The following is an 11,009-nucleotide window of genomic DNA, read 5'->3' on the forward strand; positions in this document are numbered from 1 at the left end:
TCCTTCGTCATGTACGAGCTGAAGATGCTATGTTCGTCGCTGCTTATATATATATCCTATAGTATACAAAGTCCATTGTGGTTGCTTTCTACGATTAACCTACACCACCTGTAGGAAAAGGCGACTAGTTTGAATATGAAAAACTACATAGAATGCTGTACATTAATCTCAAATATTTGCCTATAAACAAATTGTCACGCGCTGTTTCGATTTATAAGAACCTCCGATTATCGTTGTTCTAGATGATTTCTGATTCCAGTAACCGATTCCATACGTAAACAGTTTCATCGTTTTTTGTTAACCGATCATCTGCTATCCAGTACTGTACGAGCATACATTTTTGAATCAAAGTCATTATTGATAACATTAAATTTTTTTTCTTGTCTAAATTATGATCTTTACCATGGATGGCACAAATAGTAGAAGGTTACCGTGCAAAGGCCATACTTCTAACCAGGGACATAAGAGTTCGCATTCCCTTGATAACATGTGTATATGCATATGTGTGAGGTTTTTAAACCAGACTCGAGATTGTTGAATACTCAGCCTCTACAGTGAAACGTCTTTTAGAACCATAGTGTCTAAAACTTTCAGTTCACTTGCAACTTAGTCTATACACCTGGTTATTGCGTATCAGTGAGGACGAATAATAACCTGTTTGCAGTGTGTACCAGGCAGCTTACCATACTGAGGCACATAACTCAGCGATATCTGTAGAAAGTTTTATGAATATACACTTATTTGTTGGCAAGTCTTCCTTTTCAGCAGGGGAAGGTCACGGTAGGACTACTTCAATGCTTCGGAAAGATATGACGAGCCCCTGCGTTCCCCGTTAATTAATGTGTTGTCAATGTACACTTTCCTGGAAAATAAATTACTACTAGTATGATTGTTTACTAGAATACCTCAAAGGTACTCACCAGATCAAATGAATTATTTTTGTTGTAAATAGACAAAAAGTATTTGACATGTCATCTACAAGGCCTTGCTTAGTAATTAAAATCTGTGTAGTATTTTAGTAAACTGCATAAATCTATGTTGAAAGCCGTCGCGGTAGTGTCTATCACATGCTCATTGAACACGTGACCGCAAAAGGTCGCTGTGAGCTATCATTCTCTGGAAGTATATGACGAATCACGAGCGGAGAAAAAGGAAAAAAAAACATGAAAACAGTTAAGCCAAGCTTTTACTTGGGAATGGGCTTTCAACAGGTTGGTTTTGAGAATTCAAGGCCTAGTCTTGGTGTAGGTCCGCAATACTCAGTGGTACGTGAAGCAGAGAAAACCAAAATATACCAGACATCTTGATGAAATAAAGAGAACCCAAGACCGAAAAAGTAAGAAAATTATTGAAGAACAAGCGGAGAGTTAGACAAAACCAATGGCGATGCGTTATAGTCAATTGCGCAAGACGATGGATGAGCAAGAAGTTTTAAAAATGTCGGCGGTTTGACGAAACTAAAGCAGATAGCAACCATTAACGAGGACATTGCCTCTATGCCCAAAAAGGAAATGCCAGGGAAACCAGAACGAAATCGGCATGCAGCGGAATCTGTGGCAAAACTCACTGAAGGCAGTCCTGGTCGGTAGGATACAGTACATAGCTTCCCAAAATAGGCCTGTTCAGTGTGATCCAAAGCTAATTCAGCAAAAAAGCTGGCAAAAGTCATCGTTAGAGACGACATCGTAATGAACGGCATTCAGACAAACGTCAGTCAAGCTCTGCTTAGGCTTGCCGTCATTAATTACCAAGGTTTTAGAAGATGAACCCGTGAATGAATTGATATGATCCGCCAACTCTTCAAATTCAAGCCGTCCATTTTCCTGCCGAAATATTAAAGTATGGCAGAATGTCACGTTGGAGCCTATGAAGGACGCATGAAGTCGGCAAAAATGGTAATGAGACCAACAGAGAAAGACATCGAAATCTGGGACCTCAGCGGTTACAATTTTAGGGAATAACTGCGAAACTCCAAAAACTGGGAAGTCCAGATAAACTGAGCTTCCCAAATCAGAGACAAAGACCCCTTACATAAAGTAAAGGAGGTTAATGGTGAATCAAAAAAGGCGTTATTCTAAAAGATAGATGCAAGCGGTAACGTAAACGCTCAAACTGAATCAAGTCTACTGGCTTCCATACGAGCCAAAGAACTAGATAGCTCTAGTAACACTGATGATATGACAGGTTGGCACTACTCTCAAAGGGTAGGGTCAAGAAATTTAAAGCATAAAAAGTAAACTATATCAAGCTGGCTCAAGTGTCTAAATATTTCGCGACCAGAGCCTTGTATTTTTTATTATTACTATCAAATTACTCAGAATATCAGAGTGGGTTGAACTACCCGCCAGGTAAGCGAAGTGCAGCAGCTCCCTGAAGATAGACCATCGAACATAATATTGTTCGGATACGAACCTACCAGCAATGGCTACTGTACGCTATACAGTAACCATGAATTTTAATTCATCGCAATAAAGAAATGCTTCTTACGCAAAACTAAGTGCGCTTCGCCATAACAATGGCCTGCCCAATAGATCGGCAACATGTTTAAGTTTAAACATTTGGGTGGAAATAGGGGCTGAACTTCCAATGCAGATAAATCTCATCATATGCATTCGACCTTTGAGAGGTCGACATGGTATAACAATAAATCAAGATATGCTAAATTTCCGAGCCAGAGAAGGCCAGAATAACAGAGGTGATTGGTGACAACAAATATGTAGCCGTTTATAACAGTTGCAAATAAGTTGCCGTTGAGAGGATTGGGATGAATGCCGGGTTTATGCGGATTTATTACGGTGAAGGATATATGGATATGGCTGCTACATATCCAGAAAATTTTGCAGTAAAGTTTCTTGGCGACCAAAAAGATAGCCTGGATTAAAGTGACAAAGCTGTGATATGTAGAATTTGCCTCCAATTGCCATCGGTCGGGGAAACAGCTGCATTTTACACAGAAAGCAGTCCTTAAGTAACTGGCCAAAGAGACTCACAGGTGATCAATAAATAACGCCACCTTTTACAGAAGGGCCTACATAGACCTGATGGTTTTTACGGAGAAGGTATTGTATAACGGCATAACGCATATAAGCCAAAGAGCTTAAGCAGTCACTAGAGCCTAATTTAAGAGGTTAAGATTGGAGAGGTAAATAAAAACGAAACTTTTATTGAACAGGAAGCCAAAATGGATCTCGACTAGAGCCCCAGAATACAGAACTAGGAAGTATTGAAAGACGCAGTTGGCATTGATTGGCGTATACCCCAAGACGAGTTGAATACAGGAACATGATGGATATGCAGCAGGCGGCCTATAGCGCCGCGAAAACCTTAGTACATATCATGATCTATGCAGAAAAATCTGACCATTGGTGTGAAACAAACCACAGAAGCCAGGAAAGGGAATTTACAATGGAACTAATGAGAACTGGCTGCTTGCATCAATGGCCGGTTCCATAATTCTCTACGCAGTTCACATCTCGACAAAAGCTATAAAGTCAAAGAGAGGAAAACGGTTACCCGAGAAAATCAAGTCTTCGCGCTTCAAATATGCACGCATTTCAATTTATTTAAACCCCTGCCGCTATGAGACGTAAGATAGGATTTCACCATTGACCAACGGGAAGACTTAACGGTCAAGTGTTTACTCGAGAGAAGCTAGGGAAAATTCTTTGGAATATTTAAAATAGAAGTACACAACTATAAAAAAGGTCGCTGTTCGGAATAGAAGGTCAATATCAGAAATCAACCAGCAGTTACATGAAAGGCTATGGGGAGACGATCCATCACCTGCCACGAATACCCTCTGTTCACGATTATTTCAAAGCGTATATTCGCAGTATATAAAAGACAAAGTTGCCCGTGTATCACATGCAACGTTCAGGTGTCACGTGACGGTGCGTCACAGTCCATGATAAATTTCTTCAATAACTGCACAGCATATGTCCTCTTTCCGGAAGCCCGGGTAGTCTGGGCAGGTGGTAGCCAGACTTTGCTGGCGGACGACTGTGGTACAATCACCCTCCGATTTCGGAATGCGGATTTTGTCGGATATTTCAAAGTAAATGACGTTTCATATTCTCGAGAGATAAGACGGCGTTTGTTGGTCTCGGACAGACGATATTTAATGCACAAAGAGTCGTATATTTTAATAAGGCATTCACCTACAGCCCTCTTCTGAAGGTATTCATCCTCAAAGTTAAAGCTGCAATACAAAAGTTCGCCGGACGTTTCATTGCATCATTGCAAAAACAAGTGCTGATTTGCAGTGAGCTCTTGCGCACTTCAACAAAAAATATATTATGAAATATCTGTTTCACGAAATGGTTGCTTTATTTGGATAGCTTCATAGTATGTAAAGCTTATACGGAAAGCAGACAAAACAGTGCTTCATGGCGCAAACACTAGGACATGTAATGCACGCCAATTTATGCGGTCCCCATGAGGTTCCGTCGAGTGTGCCAAGCATTTTCTAATGACAGGTTACAACACCTCGTCAAGTTTACTTCGTTCCCAACAAAAATGAGACACTGTGCATTTAAGATTACGTAACATAGTTTATTAATTATGTACAAAGACTGAAACCAACATAAAGCCGTACATTATGATAATGGTCGAGAGTTTGTTGATAAATCGGTAAAAAAGATTAAACGAAATAGACCTTACCAGACCCAACGTATCAATCAGACAATAACAGGATTAGCTCACACTATTCTAACTGATTCCAAAATGTTAAATGGTTTCTGGCAAAGAGCTGTTAAATGCGCTATACACATCCTTAACATAACAACGATGTCTAAATATTCAGGGAAAATGTACACACTAATCTAGAGGACAAAACCTAGATTGCGACGCTCTTAAAACAAAAGATTATATCTATAATCGAAAGCCAAATAGAAGCAAACATTATGCCTTTTCTTTTATTAATTCTGGTGGAGAATTTCGAAAGAATGGATAATTTCCAAACCAAAAAACCAAATAAGATAAGAATCAATGAGGATTGTAAATTCTTTAAACCTTGTGTAAAGGTACAGAAGTACCATCACAGTTAGTTAACCGTAATGCTCAAAAGAGGATGAGACGAGCAAACAGTGCGAACCTGCCATTAATAATTCATTATTGGCATAACGGACTATAACGAGAATAGACTTAATACGGAATTAAAAGGAAATTCGATGCACTTAACCTGGTATCACATACAGGATAAATTATCATACTTTCTGGATTTATGTGCTAACAACTTCGTTACTTGAAAGGTTCAGCTTATTATAATATAACACAATATAGCCAGTACGTGCAAGCGTTTTCTGATGCTAACTATGGTGCCGAGAAATTGACAAGTATCAGCTGTAAACTAGTAAGAATCAATAGTGACCCTGAAGTTTAGGTGAGTATTAAACAAAAATCTGTATCGTTAAATAAGAAAGAGCTCATATCGGCGACCAAAACAGCTCAATTAATAATTTGGTTAAAGGGATTATTTGAAGAATTCGCACAGGAGTCAACTCCAAAATTACTGAAAGACAATCAGAATCATTTTGACAAATTCCACAGAAGAATGACACGTATGAGTAAAAAATATTTCTTTGTAATGCAAAAATGTAATAACGGTAAAATTAATTTCAACTATCTTCAAGAGGGAGACGTACTTACGAAGTTCTTGAAAAAAAATTCTATGATTTAATACCAATTGAGTAACATAATACTGAAGCCGACTCCAAACACCTGAAGATCCCGTGACCTGAAGATCAAAAATGAACTTGACTGCAGGATACATGATACTGTGATTTTATCAAAAATGTACAAATAATACATTTCTGTGCTTACCACAAGCACACAGGGATACATTGTGCCTAAAACTATCCCTCCTGTAGGAGGCGAGCGATTGTTGATCAAATTCAAATAAAAATAGTAGCTCACGAGTACTGAGTATAGAACCGTTGACGACGTGCTTTACTGGGAGATAGCTATATGCCGCGTTGGCAGCATTAACGACTGGAGGGTCGATTGCTGTACGCACCATTGCGAATTACCACAGCTGCTGGCGAAATCGATAATGGCGTTTTCAGCAAAACCATACTTTGAAGAGACGCTAAGCATTACACAGTGGAGCTGTAAGGAAGATGCAACTTTGACGCTCCTACCTCCCCCTCCCCCCAAATGCCCTGGGCAGTATAAACACTTTCATGCTAACGGAGGCTTGAATAACTTGCCATTTTAACTTACTGCGTTTTTATTCTGTGCTCTGCCCTGCAATGAAGAGCAACAAACCAGGCTGCCCCATAGAGAAGACCCCGTTTTCTACAATCATGAGATAAGCGACCTCACGCCATGCCCAACGTAGAGTAACGTCGTTGTCTTACATGGCGAGCGACTGAATCTTGTTACAATTTATGATCGGCCGACTGATTAAGAATCAATGTATGTGCTGGCAAGGAAACTTCTTAGTAGACTGAAAACGCTGCATTCTCATTCTGCCTCTCGTTAATCATTGTCAGCGATTTCAACGCCTCGACCAACTGAACTCGAGTCGCAATACGGCTTTTTTAGACCAGATTTTGGTTGCTATGTGGTCATCCCCTCTCAACTCCGACCTTCCTGGGACATGTAAATCATCTTTATATTTACAACAAACGTAACCGGATATAGGTAAACTTTCCCGGTGAAAACTGTTCCCTGCCAAGGGCATTCGTGCCCACATACAAGTAGCGAAAGACCTCAGCGTCCAGCTTGTACTTGCGTGGACTGTCAAACACTAAATGCAAAGCACCTACGAAGTTCTTCTTCTAGCTGAATTGAATGTTAGTGAACGTACGAGCTTATGCACAGCATTTGGTTTAAATTCTTTAGTCCATAGTACAACCTTTGCGTTCTCCCTAGAAATAGAGGCCATGGTTTAACTACACCTGCAGTCTTGCCTGGAGGGCCCAGATAGTTTTTAGGCTTATGACTAATACAACTGAAGTTCTACCTCTTAGCCTGCGCTTTCAAAATGATCTGTCGAAAAACGTATAACAAAACCAACAATATTTCGAACGGCCGGAGATCTGTTTGATCGCTAATGCAGAAGGTCCACCATACAAATGACTAACGCACCGATTGCCTGATTAGCCCTCCGTCTTTCATAATAACTTTCCGCAGGAGTTTTTGTCAAGATTTACGATAACACGCGCGATGCCTTTTCTCGCCTTTTCCAAAGAAGGGATCTCAATAAGAACGATAACGTTCAATAGAACTTTATAGAGCGGGAACTAATGCAAGGTATTGTGCAAGAACTTATGTAATAAGAAAGCCGTCGATACAGGTAAAATCCGCGACAAGCATCTCAAATGCGCCATCGTTCCCGTACTGTGCTCGATGGCTTTATTTAATAAACGTTGATATATTGATACACTCGTAGCCCAGTGGAGAAATGCTACCCTGTTAGTGATCTCTCAAAGAAATGGCGAATGTGTCGTTATCATGACAGGAATAGCGAAGAATAATGTTAATTATAAGCTTTAATTCGGCTCGCTTACTAAAAACCGAATGATTACTTAAAAAACGTACGCGCCACTTCAATGGTGCAACGTAGATCTCTGAGAAAATACTCCGTAGAATCTTGACGGCTGACATTAAAAGAGCATTGGCCACGCCGCGCAATCCGCTATATGCGATGTTCGTCGAGTTCAAAGCAACTTTCGACTCGGCGCCCAGCAATAAAATGCTCACTCTGACCGAGGTGGGTATCCGCGGGTAGAATTTTGTTGTTAGATTTTATAGGGGAACAGAATAATCATCAACGATGGAGTGGCCGAACTCCCGCCCTTCTCACAGATAATCGGTCCAGTCTAGGGAGACAGTTTAAGCTTACTTACACCCTTCACTTTGCTGAAGGACCTCGTTGATCAAAAAAAGGACTCAGGGAATCAGTCAGTGTCATTCTTATGCAGACAATTTAGTGATATACGGTTCGAACAGGTTTCAAGTGCAGCAACCTCTAGCTTGACTTCTTGCGGCGGCCAAAGATTTGATACTACCGCAAAACCTGAAGAAGACAGAGGCGATGATTAGAAAGGAGGCAGCACAGCGGCCATTGATACTATTTTGCCAGACCGCTGCTTACTTGTGTAAATTAGTTTCCGTACTTAGGCTCGATCGCCTGCGCGGACGATAGAAATTTCGATGCGCACGTCACTGAAAAATACGGAAAACCAATGCTAACCGCATGGGCGATCACATCGCCTGATACCTTGTCGTCTGCAACCTTTTTTAGCTTGTTCAACCTCAAAGTAGTTCCGATCGCAATGTATGAGATATGAGTCATAACCTATACGACACAAACGCACTTACATGTCTCTGTATATTTTCTCTAATATAGAGATACTATGTTGTCGACCTGTATTTATTAAGCAAAACCGAATAAATGTAATTAAATGTTTGAATATATGCCGTACTAACACCAGTAGCATTCATGATATCGGTAATGACAATACACACACACACACACATATATATATATATATATATATGTGTGTGTGTGTGTGTATATATATATATATACAAACGGGTTACAAGCGAATTCAGTAGACTTTAAAAATTCAATAACTTTTGAACTACCAAGTTTACCGAAGTTAAACAATAAGGCCTTAACCGAGAGCACGGTACGCAAATGGTGCAAACATTTTAGGAATGAAGTGTTGAAGACCAGTGAAGAGGTAACCAGATGTTGCCAGCAAGAACGCATTGTTGCAATTGAAGGGGCTTTTTATAAAAGAAGAGCATATAGTTCATAAGATCTGTCGGTTAAGATTAGGACTTCATACGTAACGTGTCATAAGGTTTTAGCCTAAATACTGATGATGTTGAATATGAGTAAAAAATAGACTCCGTGAATTCACTCTAGCTCAAAATGCTTGTGGTGTATTTCACGTACGACTGGCAAAATACTAATAAACGAAAAACCCACCTGATGCATACGATCACCATGAACAAGGCATGGCTCCATTTGTACCACTAGCTGAAGAGGGATAAGGCAAAAAAATAGCGTTGCTTTGCAGAGTAGAGTTCGGTGGCACTGTCGAGTAGGTTCCGATGTAAGGTGATAATGGTACTTCCTCAAGAGCACGTGTTACCTTGAGACCTTAGCAAAAATGAAACAACAAACGTTTTGAATTTTTTTTTTTATCTGTTTTGAATCCCTTAAAGGACTCATGAAGGCACGGCAATCGAAAACACATAGGCTAATTACTTAGTGATAACGCCGGACCCCATCGCAGCACCTATTCAAGGTTGCGTTCAACCCGCTTATTCTCAGTATATAAGTCCCTGTAATTATGAAACAATACATACATCAAAAAAGGCAAGTCGTGGGCAAGCATACCCCTTATCGATTTACTTTGAGAAGTCATAGACTAGCATCAGCATTATTAGACTAGGTGGCATAGAAGCCAGGAAACGCGAGTTACAGGTACGTGGCTGTTTGAAATTTGCTGAAATACTGCGACAAGCGTGCCAAAAAAGAGTATTTTTAACACAATAAAAAATTGTTATTTAGAAATGTCATCTTAAATTATCTGGACCAACTAGTTCAAAAGATATTAAATTTCACTCGGATTCACTAGTAACAGCTTATCTTATCTCTTTATATATATACGATTTCCAAAGGCACGCTATTTTTTGTTAAGAATTTCTTATAATTGAAAAATCTATCAAAACGTTTTCTGCAACATATTTTTAATGGAGAAACATTCGGAACAACTTAGTAAAGTTAACAAAGTTGACATGATTCGTCAGATTTCAGGGGTAGTGATAACGGGGCATAACTGACTTGGTAAACGCTCTAGTTACCTCCTTTTGAACGCTGCCCTTCACTCTTCACGAACTCCTGTTTGCACAGATATATTTAGCGAATCTACAAAGTCCATTTCCTTACTTTTTGCAGCTACAGTTCGGGTCATTCCTTGGATGATTCCAGTGTTAGGTAGTCTACCAAAGCAAGTTTGGTGTCGCCATTTTCGTCAGTCCCGCATCGGTACACATTAACGACAAAGGTAGCTTTAAAAGCTGTCATGACCTATCAAAAATTGATTTAAAGAGTATGGCAAGTGCCCATGAATCGATCTACCCAACTGCGTATTATAAGGAAATGTGGGTGCACTCTTCCCGCCGTGAACCCTTCAGATAGCTTTTGTTTTGCCAAGTCAGCGTAATCTTTTATTTTCTCATGGGGTCGGCCCGTGAGGACCATTGTACGGCGTATACTAACTGATCTGTAGACTCAAACAAGGCGTGGAATCGGGCTCCCTTGGTCTCAGAGTATTGTTCACTACAACTATTACTGAAGCTGCAAATTAAACCAGCACACTGAAGAAAAATTCGGTCACCGAATATAAAATGCCTTTTTCATTCTCTTTTGGGTCTCTCCTGGGTTTCTTTATGCCCTATTTGAGCCTATAGGTTAGTTAGTACACCTCCTACAATGGTCCTCGTGGGAACGATCCTATGAGAAAATAAAAAAATATTACTCCGGCTTGGCAAAATAAGCGGGTTCACGGCGGCAAGAATGCACGCGTGTTTCCTAATAATACGCAATTGGGTAGATCGACTCGTGGGCACCTGCCATACTTTTTAAATCAATTTTTGATAGGCCATGACAATTTCTAGTGCTACCTTTGTCATCAATGTGGATCGGTGTGGGACTGACGAAAACGAAAACTGATCAAACTTACTCTGGTGAGCTCTGCTCCTGCCCTCATTGTTTTTACTACGGATGTGCAGATGTAACTATATACGTTCCCATAACCGTAAACTGAAAGGCTTTTTGTTAATATATCGTTTGAAAATCCAATTAATATTTATCCGTCGCATTAGCCAATCAATTATTTATTCACTCTCGCCGATAGTTCTACAATAATCTGCCCATAAGCATGACTTGTGTCATATACACGCACAATCATCCATTAAGTTAAAGTTTAAGATGATCAATTACGCGTAAATCTTCTTGTTTAGTACGATCAATGCGCCAAAAACCCTAG

General features: G+C 40.0%; 1 long non-coding RNA gene across 1 annotated transcript; it reads right to left on the reverse strand.

Annotated features, from left to right (window-relative positions):
• Positions 1-653: 653 nt before the first annotated feature.
• On the reverse strand, positions 654-10,647 carry LOC147754141 (uncharacterized). The gene is made up of 3 exons (XR_015318122.1): positions 9,823-10,647; positions 8,942-9,115; positions 654-862 (listed from the first exon to the last, which is right to left on the reverse strand). It is a non-coding gene; the product is annotated as an uncharacterized LOC147754141 (long non-coding RNA).
• Positions 10,648-11,009: the final 362 nt, after the last annotated feature.

Source organism: Varroa destructor, unplaced genomic scaffold (assembly GCF_002443255.2).
Source record: "Varroa destructor unplaced genomic scaffold, Vdes_3.0 BEIS01000414.1, whole genome shotgun sequence".
Taxonomy (NCBI): domain Eukaryota; kingdom Metazoa; phylum Arthropoda; class Arachnida; order Mesostigmata; family Varroidae; genus Varroa; species Varroa destructor.